The 18,702-nt window shown below is 45.3% G+C and overlaps 1 pseudogene across 1 annotated transcript; it reads left to right on the top strand.

The window, feature by feature from the left end:
• The first annotated feature begins 10,473 nt into the window (after positions 1-10,473).
• Positions 10,474-18,674, top strand: LOC308400251 (zinc finger protein 277-like; annotated as a pseudogene). Its single transcript, XR_013974815.1, has 12 exons — positions 10,474-10,531; positions 12,815-13,028; positions 13,302-13,390; positions 13,504-13,586; positions 13,822-13,913; positions 14,624-14,734; positions 14,813-14,934; positions 15,059-15,126; positions 15,596-15,692; positions 16,462-16,498; positions 16,584-16,758; positions 16,959-18,674. The product of XR_013974815.1 is annotated as a zinc finger protein 277-like (transcript).
• The last annotated feature ends 28 nt before the right edge of the window (positions 18,675-18,702 follow it).

Here is an 18,702-nt window from a genome sequence, read left to right as displayed (position 1 = left end):
GGAGCGCTGTGGATCATTCTGCGCATGCTCAGATCATAAAGGTGCTTTTAGCAACAGCTGGTGGTGATTCATCGTTATCAACCCTTAAACTCGTGAATTGGCTCTCTAGCTTTTCGATTGCTGCTGTTGTCTATCACATATGTATTATTTGGAACCCAGCTTACCTGTAAAAACAGACACACAGCAGGTAACAGGAACTACTCGGTGCGCCAGCTCGGCACCACTAGGCTGTGTCCCAATTCAGGGTCTGCACCAATGAATGTATAAAACATTGAGATTTTAACCAAATGTTTAAAATGTATAAAACCAGAGGACAGCATTATATTTCTGATATTAACAGTAACTCTGGGCATGTGTAGAGTGTGCAGATGATCTCATCGCTGTCTAAAAATGGATAAAAAAAAAAACCATAAGGAGGGCTGAATCCTTCAATAACACAGACTATTAGAGTGTGTAGCATCGCTAACTAGCTAGCAACAAGCCTCCAACACAGCGCGCATGCTAGCGGCTAATCTAGCAAACGCATTAACAACAGAGCGATTTTAGAACTATAAGACGATAAGCTGTGTGTCTTTTCTTATAACAGTGACATGGTTGTATTTTTACCTTAATTAAACGAGTCGTCAGTCGCGGGAAACCAGCAAAAAACTCGAGCCACAGGTGCTACGTAAAAAGTGTAGGGGGCGTGTTTGCGGTCACGTCCAGCGGGTGTGTGGGCGGGAGTGTTACACAGTCGCTCCACCTCAAGTCACTACTGCGCAGACTCTGGCTCCAAATGTTGGAACGACGATTACAAGATGCTTAAAAGCAGCTCAAAAGAGAACGGACTGCATAGAGACCGATTTCGTTCAGAGGCGAAGCGGCGGTACTTGCAGAAAATAGCCTGCATTGGAAATGTGGACCCGTATGAAATACGGCCGTGGAGTAAAGGTCTTCTGCCATGACTGGTTGGGAGGTGAGGGGCAAAATAAAATCAAACATAAAGGAGAGCACAGGTCGGTGGACTGTGGCTCGAGTTTAAAAGATGCTCGAATCCCGCCTGAGGTGGTATGGACACGTGATTCGAAGCGATGAGAACTCAGCAAAAACGACTATTAAGGATCGACCCAGACGGCGCCGGCCTCGAGGCAGACCGAAAAAACGGTGGATGGACAAAATCAAGGAAGACATTAAGACCATCAATTGTGGACCACAATCCACAATTGTCGATGGGACGTGTGCATGCAAGCACACGCAAGCCATCCCCGCTCTGTGGGTTCATGACAATAATCATGACCCCACAGAGCGGGACATTCGCTTCAGCCGAAAATCTTAGAGGCGACCCAGAAAGCAGCTGCAGAAAGAACAACGGCCAATCCTGCAATGCCTACATACCACGAAACAAGGTATGTTGAAAAAAGGTTGTCAGCCTCCTCAGGTCTACGAGGTTCTCTTTCTGTTGTCTGTTGTACATGTACCGCTTGGCGCTGAAGATTTTCCACAGCTTTTCTGAGTTCTGCATTCTCTTGACTGAGTCGTGCGTTTCTTTGCTTGAGTTTTGTGTCTTCTTGCCGGAGTTGTGTGTTTTCTTGCCAGAGTTTTGTGTGTTCTTCACTGAGTTTTATATTATCTTGCCAGAGTTGTGTGTTTACTTGCCGGTATTGTGTGTTTACTTGCCAGAGTCCTGCGCTCTCTTGCCTGCATTGTGTAAATTCTTGATTCAATTCTGTGACAGCTCTGTCTTCTCTTCTGCGTTGTGTGTTCGCTTGTCTGAGTTGTCTGTTCTGTTGCCTGAGTTCTTCGTTCTGTTCCCTGAGTTGTCTGTTCTGTTGCCCGAGTTCTGCGTTACCTTCAATGACGTCTGTGATTTGTCTCTTAATGCTACATAGAGCTTCAACTGCCGTATACTGCAGCAAGTCTGACTGATCTCTGCTTCCAGATGGATTATTCGACGTTCCCTGTGACATTTCTTTGGAGGTTTAAAGCTCAAAAAAGTTAAATCTCTGAATGATTTAAATGCAAAGGTCAGCTTTGTCTAAGGTCAGCTTTGTCTAAAACAACTGGCTCTTTCTGATGTAAACTGTTAAACGACCTCCTCTATTTATAGACTTGGTGGGTGTGGCAGAGAATGTGATGTCCCTGTGACATCACGATGATCCTTTGATCTTCTCAAAGGATCATTGTGATGTCACCGTGACGTCACAATGATTGTTCGAGAAGATCAAAGGATCAAAGGAGCGCTGTGGATCATTCTGAGCATGCTCAGATCAATGAACGGTCATTGTGACGTCATTGTGACGTCACGGCGACATCACATTCTCTGCTACACTCACTAAGTCCTTAAATAGAGGAGGTCCTTTAACAGTTTAGACAAAGCTGACCTTTGCATTTAAATCATTCAGAGATTTAACTTTTTTGACACTTTTGAGCTTTAAACCTTTAAAGAAATGTCACAGGGAAACGGTGATCAGTCAGATCGACTGCAGCGTACGACAGAGGAACTCAGGGAAGAACACATACAACTCAGTGAAACGTGCATAGAATTCAGTCAATATATCGGACAAGTCAGTGGAGAAAACACACAACTCAGTGAAAACTACATACAACTCTATCAAGAAAACACACAACTCGGGCAAGGAAACGCACAATTGAGGCAAGAGATGGCAGAACTCAGACAAACTGTGGAAAATCTTCAGCGCCCAGCGGTACATGAACAAGAGACAACAGAAAGAGAATCGCCTGGTTCGTGGGGTCTAAACCTACTTAAAGTAGGTTTAACTGCTGCCGGATGTGTCATTGCTCTTCCTGCAGCTTTCTGGGTCGCCTCTAAGATTTTCGGCTGAAGAGAATGTCCCGCTCTGTGGGGTCGTGATTATTGTCATCATGTACTCATATATGTAAGCATTGAGCCAAATGTAATAATTCTAACATATTAAACAAACAATATTTGTCTCTTATGTATAATACATCTGTAGATACACTGTCACAGATACTTGTCTTTGAGTGAAGATTTAAGGTGATAGGAAATATAAATAACTGCAACTTGAATCTCTGACCCAGAGTTCAAGCTCACTGCTGTAATATATATATATATATATATATATATATATATATATATATCATAATAATCTGACAATACATATAATATTGGCCATATTATATTTACATTACCACAGTGAGATGACTTCAGTCTCATGAACAACGTTAGCTAATTGTTATTTACTAACTAATCTTAAATGACTGTTCAGCACAGAAATGAAGCCCAACAATCATGTTTACAGTCCTTTGGTCTCAGATGAACAAAATATGTTCTCCTTCATTTCTGTCACACAAAGCTGTATGACACGTTTCTCGCGGTTAGTATCATGGTTGCTAGGCAACCTGAACAGCACGACGAAGGCTAGACCGTCCCATTTCACAAGCCTCTCACTTCCGCACTTCTCGTACTTATAGTACGCGCCGTACGTAGTACGCGTGCGGTCGCTGGATTGGGACACAGCCTGGGCCTGCCAGAGTCAGAAATGAGGATAAAACAGGAAGTTTGACAGCAGTGAGTTCCTGCAGCGACCTCTCGTTTCTCTCCTCAGTGCTGCATGTTCGTGAACGTGAGCCCGGACGCGAAGGAAACTCTGCTGCAGTTCGGCTCCACCATACGGCAGGTGTCGCTCGGCAACGCGACGCAGAAAAACAACAGAAACGCCAAGTAGGACAGATGTTTCAGGCACGAGAAGTCCCTGGACTTTTTGAGGGGACAACAATAATAATAACAATGTGCAGTAAAACATACACTCATTCTTTTCATTTATTAGGTTCCTGTGTCGTGTTGTTTGTGTTGGCAGTGAGTTGGAGGGCGGGGTGGGGTGGGCTGCTTTTAACCAGGTAAAGCACTTTGTGCTACATTTGTGTATGAAAAGTGCTTTATAAATAAAGGTTGATTGATCAGCGCTATGTGGCCAGAAGTGTGATAATATCATTTATTTTGTGTAATAAACAACTGCAAGGATAGATGATTACAACGAATAGATGACTAATACATAAAAGTAATACATATTTTAATAATGATGATGAGTTATGATGCGTAATCATGGGAACAAGTGAGTTTACAAACAGGAGCAGCTGATTAGCTTTAGAAAAGCTGAAATAATACCTCAACTGAAGCCATTTGTACTAAATGCATATGTGCACTGTTACAAGAATATTTTTCGTTCTATTGTTTTCTATTAATTTATATAATTTTAAGTTAAGCAGGACAGTTCTTTTAAAGAAAGATTTACTTATATTCTCAAAAGTTAAGCATGACAGGCTTCTGTTTAAGAAAGAGACCTGTTTTACTGTGTTAATGTTTTCATTTTGAGCTAAAAATAAATGGCTAAATGATCATTTGTTTCCCATATGGTCATATCACAAAGAATATGCATCTGCTTAAATCAAATTCAAGTCAAATGGTTAAAAAATAATTTCACACACAAAAAAAAGAGCTACAAAATTCACCACACTGGGAAGGGTGAACTGGGTTGCCCGGCCCTGGCCACGAGGTGTCCCTTATTTATTTTTCAGGGAGTTGGCAACCCTAGGTCAGACCCTTACGGGCACACGGGACAAAAGACGTTAGCGTGCTGCCCAACTTTCACCACGCTCATATTTATAATTACACGGTTCTTGGAGTGAGTGCATACACTCATGAAGTTTAGTAACTTCAGGTCACTGCAACAAGCCCAGGTACAGTTTACCGACGGATGGGTACAGGACCTTGAAATGCACCGTGTAGAACGAAAGACCATCGTACACATCATAAGTTTACCAGTCTCACAAATCGTCGTCATAAACACACATTCGTTAACCGTTTATTAATAGGACCTTTGAGCTCAGCGGTAATTAATTAGTAGTGAAAATAATTTCTGGTAGCATCACAGAAATGTAGCAGTGACAATAATATTGTATGTTGTAATCGCACTGGACAATTAGTGATACAAAACAACTGTTTTATCCTGTGAATAAAAGTATATGTTTTTGTCAATGTACCATGGTAATAACAGAAGCGAAACGCAATATTGTGTCAGGACAATTCACTATTTATGCACAATAAACAAAGGAGCATAGCGCGACCATTTCTGTTCAGCGCCAGACTTGCTGGTAACATATATCACCAATTATGTTAAGAAAAATGACGCATTAACAACTAAAAAACTCTGACCTTTGTGGGAATGCTTGGAGCAGACTAACCTGTGAGCTGGAGGGTTCTGGGACGTTATATTTGGTATATCCAGACCATCCGTCGGCTCTTACTTCGGAAACATGGCTTAAAAAATTTCTCTTCAACGACGTAATCCGATAAAAACACTCTCTTTACCCGTCGGCTTCCCGTGGCTGTCATGCGACCGGCTATTGCAGTTAATAATACAACAGCTTCTTGACATTTTTTGGGTTTCTTTTTATCGCTGTGTAACTGAGTTCAATTGAAAGCCTGCGTGCGCTAGTACCTCTTGCCACAAGTTCCCAGAATCCTTTGCGGTTTTACCCCTGAATGACGTCACATTTTCAATCTTTATCCTGGTGGGCCGGTCTCTAGTTCATATGCCCGGGCCGATTTTTTGTCCCAGTCCAGCCTTGCTGGGCCCCCCTTTGTTTACAAGAAAAATGTTCGCGACCCCCCTCCCCGCATGCGCGCACAAATCCTCCAACCACACACGCCCATATTTTGCTCCATTGCGGTTTATTTCACACCTCAAACATTTAGTAAAAAATTAAGCAAATACAAGTAATATGCAATAAATTACAGGTAGTAAGGAAATAAACTACTAACTCTTTTACGCTGCGTCCACACCTACACGGGGATTTTTGGAAACGCAGCTGTTTCGTCCACATGTAAACGGCGTCTCGAATCACCGAAAACGGAGATTTTTTAAAACTCCTTTTTTGCGTTTACGCGTGGACGAGGAATACAGAGTCCTGGTTCTTACACACACACTGGACATTCTGGACATTGTTTTCACTTCATCACTTAAATCACTTTAAGCATATTTGCACTGCACAAGACACTTACAAATGTGGATTGCACAACACTGGTCATTATATTCTTCATTTCCAGTTAATACTTGTACAGCTGCTGTTATTGTGGATATATTTATTTATATTTCTTTATACATTCTTATATAGTTCTATATTGTGTATTTTGTTGTACAGTTATTTTATTTTCAACTTTAATTTATATATTTTATCTCATTCTTTCCCAGTTAAATCTACCCTTCATTCTAATTTGTGTTGTACAGTTATTTCATTTTTAACCTTAATTTATATTTTATTCCTTCCTAGTAAAATTTACCCTTTTTAATTTTTCATATTTATTTCCTATCTTATTCATAGCCTTTTCCTTTTTTGTTTCCTTTAGGTCACGAGCAGTTGTCCAAGCATTTCACTACATATCGTACTGTGTATGACTGTGTACGTGACAAATAAAATTTGAATTTGAATTTGTCCATACCTTGGATGTTCAGTGGTTGCAGTGGAGAATGCTTGTGCCTGCGGAAGTCTACCACCAGCTCCTTGGGTTTACTGGCGTTGATCTGGAGGTAGTTCAGCTGGCACCAGTCCACAAAGTCTTGGGTCAGTCCTCTGTACTCCTTGTCGTCCCCATCAGTGATGAGGCCGACTATTGCAGAGTCATCAGAGAACTTCTGCAGGAAGCACTGGGTGGAATTGTGGGAGAAGTCTGCAGTGTAGATGGTGAAGAGGAACGGAGCCAGAACCGTTCCCTGTGGGGCCCCCGTACTGCAGACGACCCTGTCCGACACACAGCCCTGAGTCCTCACATACTGTGGTCGGTCGGTGAGGTAGTCCAGGATCCAGGTAGTGAGGTGATGGTCCACTCCAGAGTTCTCCAGCTTGTCCTTCAGAACCGAGGGAAGAATAGTGTTGAAGGCACTGGAGAAATCAAAGAACATGATTCTCACAGTGCTTCCAGCGGTCTCCAGGTGAGCGAGGGAACGATGTAGGAGGTGAATGACGGCATCATCCGCTCCAATGCCAGGCTGGTAGGCAAACTGAAGTGGGTCCAGTGATGAGCTTGTTAGGCGCCGAAGCTGAGCCAGGACCAACCGCTCCAGGGTCTTCATCAGGTGGGATGTCAGAGCCACCGGCCTGTAGCTGTTGAGGTCCTTGGGGCGTGAAGTCTTTGGCACTGGTACAACACAGGAGGTTTTCCAGAGCTGTGGGACTCTTCCCAACCTCAGGCTCAGGTTGAAGAGGTGCTCCATCACCCCACACAGTTGGTCCGCGCAGGACCTGACGACCCTCGAGCTGATGCCATCTGGGCCCGCTGCCTTCTTGCCATTAATCCTCCTCAGTTCCCTCCTAACCTGGGTGGTTGAGAGAGACAGGCTGGAGCCTTGTGTTGAGTGTGTATTGGATGCTGTTGTTGGGGGTGGGGAGGAGTGAGCAGGGTGAATAGAGGAGGTGTGAAGGGTCTGAGGTGGAACAGCAGCAGTGGGGGTGGGTGAGTCTGCAGCCGATGTTGTAGACTGCCTCATGGCTGAGTCAAATCTGTTGAAGAAATGATTCAGTTCATTTGCCCACCTCACGTCCCTCCCAGGCAGAGAGTTCTGCTGTTTGTGGCCTGAGATGGTTCTGAGGCCTCTCCAGACTTCACCAACGTTGTTTTGCTGAAGCTGGTTCTCCATATTTTGCCTGTAGCTATCCTTCCCATTCCTTATCAGTCTCCTCAACTCTCTCTGCACCCTTTACAACTCCTCTTTGTCTTTGGATTTGAAGGCCCTCCTCTTCTGCTTGAGGACAGCTTTAATTTCTGGGGTAATCCAAGGTTTGTTGTTGGAGAAACACTGTACAGTCCTGGTAGGTACGGTGTTATCCACACAGAAATTAATATAGTCAGTAATGCATGTAGTAAAATGAGAATAAGAAAGAAAAGTATTTCCTTGTGCCCCCCTTTCCCTGTTAATGTCCTACCTGCCCCCCTGGCAACACTTTGCTAGACCCGCCCCTGCACAGTTACCAGCTGTCAGCTGCTTAGAAAAGGATCCTGGTGTTATTTGTCTCTCAGAAACAGTTCATAACTTCCCTTCAACTCATTCATGTCACCTAAAAGGTAAACCTGTTTCTCCATCACAGCTCTGATGATTCAGTAAGGACATCTCCTGGTTTCATCTTCATGTTTCCCTCTCACCAGATAACCAAACCATATCATGACCAGCAGCTTTACAGCTGTGGCTCCAGCAAACATCAGCTGATACTAGAAATTAATGTTAAATAAATTCTAACAACAGCTGATCAAGCTTAAAAGTGCTGCTGTTGTTTAGCGCGACATCCGCTGGTTTCCTCTTTCGGCGCAAAGTGGGCGATAAACAAACAAGAGAGCCGATCAGCTGATCATTGATCAGTTTCATGATTGAAGTAGAAACGGGAGAGGGAGGGGGGAGAATGAAAGAAGAGGCAGCTGTGCAGCGTAAAGACAGAATAACTCCAGCTTTGTGCCTTTTTCATTGTAGCTGAATTACGGGACAAACTGTTCCTTTTCAGCTCAATAAGAAACGCGAATACCAGACGGGACGGTTGGCAACTCTAATAACTTATGAACAAAATAAAGTTCAACATCAGTAACATCATAGCACCACCCAGCTGTATAGAAACTCCGTCATGCTAGCTAGCACGCAGTACGGAAAAAGTCAGAATAACGAAAATAAACTCCACCTAAACTTGGTTCATATCTGACCCAGAGAGACTGCAGGTCATAACTTCTTACCTGAAGTTCAGTTCACACTCGGACCGGCGGCCGCCTCGGGTCTCTGCTCCTTCTGCGCCCCTTTTCCTTCATCCACCTGCTGGCCTCCACCACTTGCTAATGTTACTGAATCTGTGGAAGCTCCGCGATAGCCACCACACGAAGTAACGAGTAACGACCCTATCTAAATCCCAGTAACGACTAACGCGTTCCTGATTTTGGCATAATAACTAGTTACCGTGCTCGTTACCACAATAATAACGTTACTGTAACGCGTTACTTAATAACGCGTTAGTCCCAACACTGCTGAGGATACATTCATCCACCAGCCTCAGAAATCACAAGTTAACAGCTACTCAGATCAGAGCCCAGATAAATGCCACATAGAGCTCCAGTAACAGACACATCTCTACATCAGCTGTTCAGAGGAGACTGTGTGAATCGGGCCTTTATGGTCAAATAGCAAGCAGAAGAGATTAGTTTGGGCCAAGAAACACAAGGAATGGACATTAGACCATCTGTGCTTTGGTGTGATGAGTCCAAATTTGAGATCTTTGGTTCCACAAAGGTGAACGATGGTCTCTACATGCATGGTTCCCACCATGAAGCATGGAGAAGGAGTGTCTGGTAGTGTGTGCGCCAGTGAACATGAACTTTTAAAACTCAAAATGTTTTTTTATATACTGGTTCAAAGTATTTGTGAAATACTTTGGTTTTTATGCTGGACTAAAAAACTGCAGTCACAAAGACTGACTCTGAGCACTTTTCGGTGATTACAGAGTCATAATAACATGTCATATATGAGATTATCACCATGGCATGACATCACATCATGTATGTATTTGCAATATTAAAAATAAAAACAGCTGACAGTGTGTTTTCATATTTTCATTCTGTGCTTAAAGGGAGAAAGGTTTATAATTTATGCAGTATTGCTGTCATTGCTTTTATCTATAGTTTGTTTTTTTTGTTTTTTTGAGAATAACAGCACCAAACCTGAGAGTGAGTCAGACTGCAGGATGAACACTGAGCTGTTTGTGCCCCCCAGTGGTCTTTGACCACAACATGCTTCCAGTGAATTCCCGAATCCAAGCTGGATGATGAGCTGTGTGTCATCAGCAGCCACTCCACCTTAAAACGGACTTCACGTATAAAACTTGGGTCATTTATTTAAGAATTTGCACCATATCCAGCCTTCTTGTGCCCCCCCTGTACAGAAACTCAAATGTTATTTTCAGACTTTTATTTTAAGGAACCTTACACCTGTACACATGGTACACATTCACAAATAACGTTTCATTTAAAAATTTGTAATAGAGGAGAGGAAACATATGCTAATGCAATGTTAATAAATGGGGATTTATGAACACTAAACTTTCATGTTCAGAGAACACGCTCAGGTATATCTGGAGGATCTGAGTGTTCATGTGATTTATATTCTTTGCTATATATAAGATAAGATAAGATAAGATAAGATAAGATAAGATAAGATAAGATAAGATAAGATAAGATAGAACTTTATTAATCCCTCGGGTGGGTTTCTCTGGGAAATTCGATTTCCAAAAAGCACAGCACCTATATGCAACAACGTCCAATGTTACATGTTAGTCAACTTCATTCACATTAATTAACCTTCAGCTTTCGAAACTTAAGTTTTCATATTTCCTTTAACCACTTGAATGCACCTTTTCTAATTCGCGTTTTACCAGGGGTCCGCGAAGGCGCTTCGTTGGCATTTTACGGCCTCCGATTGGTTCGATTTGTGTTATTTGCACCACGTGACACCAGACATGGCCGCCAGCGAGCCGAGTAAAGACGGTAAGTGTGACTTTTTAAACGTGTCCGCGGCTTTATTGCTGATATCTGGTGGTCTGCGTGCAAAGCTTTGGGTGTCGGTGACTCTCCGAGTCTGTGGGAATTCACAATCAGCAGAAAAAAGGCTAAAAAAAATCAGAAAAGCAGGCGGGAACCCGCCCGGCTAAGCTAGCAGGCTAGGAAATAGCTGGGCTGCTAACTCTGATTATACAGCAATCTCTATATTCAGTCAGTATCCTCAGTCTGACAGCTGCGAAGTTTATTCAGGATTTAACAGCGTGTAAAGTCTGAGCTCGATTAATGAGTTATTTAATTAATTCATTAATTTTTTTTTAACTTTTAGATCATAGTTTTGTCCCCACGGGTGATGAAAATAATTGTATACAGACAGATTTTTGTAGATCAGAGGGAAATGCTTCTTCATGCCAGGCTGTACATTCTCGCTTCCGCTTGGTTTTGACTCACCTGGTCTGGAGTAGAGTGTCCATCCATCCATCCATCTTCGTCCGCTTTATCCGAGGCCGGGTCGCGGGGGCAGCAGCCTAAGCAAAGAGGCCCAGACCTCCCTCTCTCCAGCCACCTCCTCCAGCTTATCCGGGGGAACACCAAGGCGTTCCCAGGCCAGCCGAGAGATATAGTCTTTCCAGCGTGTCCTGGGTCTGCCCCGGGGCCTCCTCCCGGTAGGACATGCCCGGAACACCTCACCCAGGAGGCGCCCAGGGGGCATCCTTGTCAGATGCCCGAACCACCTCAGCTGGCTCCTTTCCATGTGGAGCAGCAGCTGCTCTACTCTGAGCCCCTCCCGGATGGCCGAACTTCTCACCCGATCTCTAAGGGAGAGGCCAGCCACCCTTCGGAGGAAGCTCATTTCTGCCGCTTGTATCTGCGATCTCGTTCTTTCGGTCACTACCCACAGCTCGTGGCCATAGGTGAGGGTAGGGCCGTAGATCGACCGGTAAACTGAGAGCTTCGCTTTTACACTCAGCTCCCTCTTCACCACGACGGACCGGTGCAGCGTCTGCATTAGGGCTGCCACAAACGATTATTTTGATAGTCGACTAGTCACCGATTATTTTTGCGATTAGTGACTAATCAGATCATCATCCATTGGACGTACAGCGTACTGCTTATTGCACCGGCAGCATCTGGTCTTATATAACTATCATTAGCTTACAGCTTGAAGTGTTTGTGCTAACTAAAAATAAAGACAAGATGATAGTTTATTAATTTTTAATGAAATTTGCAGATTGTTTCGGTGAAGTTTAATAAACTCCTTGCTTTCTAAAATATAACAGGACACCGGAGTATATTCTCCAGCATCTCACACTTCTGATAATCAGCTGTCTGCTTGACAGTTTTAGCTGTGCAAAAAACTATAACTTTAATCTCAGCCAAACCGATTTACTCAGGAACAAATAAAATACTAAAGAAAGCCAAACAATAACATTTTTAAGTTATCTAAGTGACTTATATATATGTTTAACCTGAGTAGCGAAAGACGGCGGTGGGTTTGAAAATGATTTGCCGGGAGTCCGGTGTTCTCACGGCGCTAGTTAGCCTTGCCCCCGCCTAGCTAACGAGCTAGTGGGTAACAGACGTCTCCGAAAACGTCGGAGCGCTTTTGAAAATATGTGGTGTCTTGATAAACTGAGCAGATATTTGAGGTTTACACAGCTACATTCTCGCCTGAAAATATGTTAAACGTAAGAGTAAAGTTAAAACTACCTAGCTGCCGCCATTGTTGACAGCTGCGCTATGAATTCTGGGACACAGCTTCTTCTTCGGGGTTTAACGGCAGCTGGCATCCTTGTACATGCAGTGCTGCCATCTTCTGTTTCAGTCCGTTATTACACTCTTAAATCCTACTACTCATTCCTGCGTCCTTTGTGATCTTACAAAGCTTCAAACGATGCGTCGACTATTAAATTAAATTAGTCGTCGACGATTTTAATAGTCGACATAATCGTGACTAGTCGACTAATCGTGGCAGCCCTAGTCTGCATTACTGCAGCTGCAGCCCCAATCCGTCTGTCGATCTCCGGCTCCCTTCTCCCATCACTCGCGAACAAGACCCCGAGATACTTGAACTCCTCCACTTGGGGCAGGAACTCATCCCCGACCCGGAGTGGGCACTCCACCCTTTTCCGTCTGAGAACCATGGCCTCAGATTTGGAGGTGCTGATCCTCATTCCCGCTGCTTCACACTCGGCTGCGAACCGTTCCAGTGGAGCTGGAGTAGAGTGTGTGTGGGGTATATAAAGTGTAGTCTCTCTTCTGCTTTCTCAGGTAAGGACAGCATTCTGGAGCCGCTGTGTTTCCCTGAGCAGCCGGCTGACACCTCCAGCCCTCCCGGTGTTCAATGTCCCGGCTCCGAGCCGCTGGTCTGCCTGTTCTGCTCTGAGTCCGTCCCACCGCCGCAGAAAGACGTCCTCCTCAGACACCTGCTGATGGAGCACAAGCTTGTCATCGCCGACGTCAAACTCATGGCAGACGTCCCAAAGTACGAGCCACACATGCTCCGGCTCACTCGTTTAACTCTCGGGAACACGTTTGGATGTTTTTAGCATTTGGAACTCGATCATTTCACCAAAGACTTCCTGTAATTATTTGGGGTGATGGGGGGAAACCCTTACCTTACAAGTATACATATATACAACAAGTCCAGCATGTCCACGCCTGTTAGTGTGCTGCCTTTATGAACCGTGACGAAGTGTTTCTGTGCGCCGGTAAACCTGGCTGTGAGTCGGTTTTACTGAGGAGTTTCCTCCATCAGGTACTTGCTGTACTGGAAGGGCAGATTCCTCGAGCAGCCGCTCACAGATTTCTGCAGCGTCATCAAAACCAACTCCACGGGCCCAGTCGGTGAGTTCACTCAAACCCACAGAGGACCTGACCTTTCAAAGTGAACCACGTACACTTCCTCCAGCTCTGATTAATGACTCATTAAAAACTCTTCTTCCTCGCTGACCTGACAGAGGAGCAGGAGGACTACTTCCTGCTGTGTGACGTCCTTCCAGAAGACAGAGTCCTCCGAGAGAAGCTGCAGCAGAAACGACTGGTGAGGAGACGTGAGACTCGGAGCATCCTGAGTGAATCTTGTGCTGCTGAAAGTTTCGTTTCTTTTAAACTTTATTTTGAGGCAAAGTCTGAAAATCAGGCAAAATCAGAAAAATTGCAGATTTGAGTGATGATTTGACACGCTTTGTGTCGTTGTAACCTCTGCACTTTAAATATCTGAGCACTCTGAGGTAGTTTTCTGAAGAATTCCTCTGAGCTCTTCTGTGCTCCCACAGGAGGAGGTCCTGGAGCAGCAGCCGAAGGAGCGAGACGACAGCAGCTTCCATCGTCTCTGCATGTTCTGCAGCGAAGAGTTCACGGGAAACAGGTAAAGCGCCGCAGGATTCCCATCAGTCCTGGAAACCTCACGTGTGTTAGATTAAAGCAGACAGAAGGTAGAGCTTCCTGAAATCATGTGACTAAAAGCTTCTTTGCTTCCTGTAGTCATCTCTTATGATCCAACCCCCAAAAAGCTGCTTTGATGCATAATTCCATAAACATCATTCAGTGACATGTCTGAGCCTGAACCAAGAAGCTGATCTGAGACCAGTGCAGCTCCTCATCCTTCTTCCTCTCCTGCTAAGGGTCAGGTCTCAGACCTGTGCAGGTGTGTGCTGGTTCATGAATGGCATGAAGGTGTGACTGGCTTCTCACTGGTGTTTACCACAGTTCTTGTGTGGATCTGTGTCTTTACCTCCAGTTAAGCTTCCATCCATCCATTTTCAGTCACTGTGTTGGTTCGCAGATGCTCGGCCTCCCTCTGCACAGCCACCACCTCCAGCTCCTTGTGGGAGGACGCCGAGAGACATAACCCGCGTCCGCTCCGGGTCTCCTCACATTTGGACATGCAGCGGCCCATGGCGAGGGAGGCTGCTTCCCTCTGTCTGCCACTATGGGCACGCTGCATGGATCTTGAAGTCTTGTCCAAATGGGAACTTCTGGACGAAGCCCAAAGGACTGCAGCGCAGTGCTAACAGTGATGATGTCAGCTGATGTTTTCTGTTGTTTATTAAAAATGGCTCCACGTGCTGTTTCCAGGTGGTCTCTGCTGAACCACATGGCCAGAGAGCATTCCTTCAGCATCGGACTGCCGGACAACATCGTCTACTGCAGCGAGTTCCTCGACACGCTGCAGGACAAACTGGACAGGTACGCTAATCGTTGCTTTTTATTCACAGCGTTAAGTTTTGTTTCGCGCGCCTTTTCATTTTGCTCCCCTCGCTTCAGTCTGCAGTGTCTGTACTGCGAGAAAACGTTTCGAGATAAAACCACGCTGAAGGAAAAAAGCTCACCGCCGCATCAGCGCCAAAAACCACGAGTACGACCGCTTCTACGTCATCAACTACCTGGTAAAGCCCAGCGACACACTCGCCACACGCTTCCACGTCAGGATAAACGAAGCAGTTCTGTAGAAGCAAACGCACGACCTGAATGTATTGTTCCGATTTTAAAGCGTCCCTCCTGTCCTGTCAGGAACTGGGAAAAACGTGGGAGGAGCTGCAAAGCGAAGATGACCGTGAGCTGGCGGATGATGAGGATGAGTAAGTATCCTCATGTAGCTCTGTGAGGACGGCATTAACTAAAGTGTCCTGATGCATGTCATACACACTGCTCTGTGTCGTGTTAAAGGCAAAAACCGGGCCGGGCTGCACTTGCATGTAATACCAGTTTTTTACCACCAGATGGTGCAGTTACTGGGTGTAACGTTTATTTTAAACCAACACGACATCACCAGTCTGAGCACGCTTGATCTCCAGCGCTAACCAGGTGCTGAACCAGGTGCTGTGAGCTCGGGGTAGCTGTGGATCAGGAGGTGCAGCGAAAGGTTGGAGGTTTGATCCCCGGCTCGATCCCAGATACTGAACCTTGGGTTGTCCCTCCTGAGAATATTCTCATTTATTGCGTCAGCCTGGATACAAAAGTTTAAATCAAGTCCACTTCCTACTCCTCCTCTGATCCTGTGTGAATGCTTTCAGTCTTCAGCTCGTTTCATCTCCGTATCGTCCGCAGTGATTGGTCGGACTGGCAGGCTCATCCGGTCTCTGCAGTGTGTCTGTTCTGTGATCACCAATCGGAGACGTTGGAGCAGATCTACGCGCATATGAAGGTACGGGAACGTAGAAGTTTCAGAGAAGGAAAATATCGTTTTCTGCTTTTCATCCCTGAAACGATTCTGCAAAGCATTCTGGGAGAACGGAGACAGTGCACACTAACAGGAAACGATCTGCTTCCTGAGGTCTCTGCAAACGCATGAATCCATCGTAAGCACAAAACATGGATTTTACTCAAAAAGTGCCCTCACACACAGATGGACCGAAGCTGAAGAGCCTTTTATTTTGAAAAGGTTCCAAATAAATACATGATTGTCAAAACTTTAACAAGTGTGTGTGTGTGTGTGTGTGTGTGTGTGAGAGACCTCCTGCTGACCAAAAGGATCATAAAAGCAGGAAGCTTACAACAGAAGAAACAGATCTGTCAGGATGCATCTGCAATAAAAGCTCCCCCAGCACAGAGTGGCTGGAGAGGTCAGAGACAAAGGAACGTCTTGATCCTATAGGTTGAACTCAGACCGTACAAATTTAAGAAACACAATGACAACATTCAACAATTAGACTTAACACTCGTGAACAATAAATCAAATCTAGGATTGGACGTCGACTGCAGTCAGATTTTGTCGTTGATTAAACGTTCTGATGGTTTAAAGTTAGAACCAGTTTCCCAAACGTGACTCTAAGTTTCTGCTCACGAGTGACGAGTTTACCTGAGAGGCAGAAAAGTTTCTCTCTGCTTTCTGGTTTTGTTATTTATGAAGTCTGTAACCAGCGTCGCGGCGTTGCGTCACCCTGACGTCTTTCTGTTTCGTGATTGTTTTGCAGGAGGCTCACGGCTTCGACCTCCTTAAGACCGAGCTCGGTGAGTGAAATCTCCGTGGTCATTCGAGCGCAGTTTCCTTCTATTTCTTCCTTCTGAGTGTTTCTAATGTTCTGTCCTCCCTCAGACCTCAAGTTCTACCAGCAGGTCAAACTGGTGAACTTCATCCGGCGGCAGATCCATCAGAGCCGCTGCTACGGCTGCACGCGGATGTTCGACTGCCGGGCGGACGCCCTGCGTCACATCGCGGCTGAAGGTCACGTGATGAAACTGCCAGAGATGTCCGCCTGGGACCAGCCGCAGTAGGTTTAACGAAGCGCCTGCAGAATTGACCAATGAGAGCGCGGGCTTTAAAGCTGGCGTCCAGCTGCTGATGAACGTGGTCAACGCCACAGATGTTTACACTTCATTTGGAGTATTTTTATCAGCTGATGAAAATGGCGTCCTTTTTTAAGTTGGGACTAATTTGAGCCTGAGCACTAAACTTCGTCTCGCTCCGCAGGTATTACTTCCCCACGTACGAGAACGACGCTCTCCTGTGCACGCTCTCTGACAGCGAGGAAGGCGACGGTGGCGAGGAGCATCGCGGCGAGGAGATCCCGGTCATCGCGGAGGACATCTCTAACCTGAGAGTCCTCAAGCAGCTGCTGAAGGAGCGAGGAGGCAGCAGCTAGGACCACAGACGGACACGTGTCATACGTTTGACTCAAAGTCGTCTCTGACGTCGGCTGAGCTCAGCTCATGGTGACCACATCCCACATGGCTGGAACGCAGCCGCACGGGTTTGAGTCCGGCCCTTTCCCTCTCAACTATTTCCTGTACGTCTCTACTTAGTAGAGATAAGAAGGTTTAAAAGAAGAGTCCTCTCCACAGCAGGACACGCGGACGCCATGATGTCCGCTGAAACGTAATTGCTCTGCCTCGTGCAATGAAGCTGAAACATGCGTTTTCTTGAGTATGAATTTCAGTACTCGAGTAAAAATGATTTTCTTTTGTAACTTGTAACTGAGCTGGATTCAGTGCTGTGGTGGACGAGCAGCTCATCGTCAAGAGAAGACGAGAGACTCTTTATTGTCATTGCAGAGTCACACTAGGAACAACAGCACTACACAATTGGAAACTGTCCCGCGTCGGCACTACGCACAATCAATCAACCTTTATTTATAAAGCACTTTTCATACACAAATGTAGCACAAAGTGGCAGGGATAGCTCAGTAGGTAAAGTGGTCGCCCCATGATCGGAAGGTCGGCGGTTCGAATCCACTTAACGGCTACCCTGAGGTACCCCTGAGCAAGGTACCGTCCCTACACACTGCTCCCCGGGCGCCTGCTTAGTGGGCTGCCCACTGCTTCACTGAGTGAATGGGTCAAATGCAGAGAAAAACAAGTAATTTCCCCATGGGGATCAATAAAGTATCCATTATTATTATTATTATTATTATTATTATTATTACCTGGTTAAAAGCAGCCCACCCCACCCCGCCCTCCAACTCACTGCCAACACAAACAACACGACACAGGAACCTAATAAATGAAAAGAATGAGTGTATGTTTTACTGCACATTGTTATTATTATTGTTGTCCCCTCAAAAAGTCCAGGGACTTCTCGTGCCTGAAACATCTGTCCTACTTGGCGTTTCTGTTGTTTTTCTGCGTCGCGTTGCCGAGCGACACCTGCCGTATGGTGGAGCCGAACTGCAGCAGAGTTTCCTTCGCGTCCGGGCTCACGTTCACGAACATGCAGCACTGAGGAGAGAAACGAGAGGTCGCTGCAGGAACTCACTGCTGTCAAACTTCCTGTTTTATCCTCATTTCTGACTCTGGCAGGCCCAGGCTGTGTCCCAATCCAGCGACCGCACGCGTACTACGTACGGCGCGTACTATAAGTACGAGAAGTGCGGAAGTGAGAGGCTTGTGAAATGGGACGGTCTAGCCTTCGTCGCGCTGTTCAGGTTGCCTAGCAACCATGATACTAACCGCGAGAAACGTGTCATACAGCTTTGTGTGACAGAAATGAAGGAGAACATATTTTGTTCATCTGAGACCAAAGGACTGTAAACATGATTGTTGGGCTTCATTTCTGTGCTGAACAGTCATTTAAGATTAGTTAGTAAATAACAATTAGCTAACGTTGTTCATGAGACTGAAGTCATCTCACTGTGGTAATGTAAATATAATATGGCCAATATTATATGTATTGTCAGATTATTATGATATATCTATATATATATCTATATATATATATA

Source organism: Rhamphochromis sp. 'chilingali' (assembly GCF_963969265.1).
Source record: "Rhamphochromis sp. 'chilingali' genome assembly, chromosome: 7".
Lineage (NCBI taxonomy): Eukaryota > Metazoa > Chordata > Actinopteri > Cichliformes > Cichlidae > Rhamphochromis > Rhamphochromis sp. 'chilingali'.
Note: the sequence above shows the minus strand (reverse complement) of the source record. Positions and strands in the feature narration are given on the sequence as shown.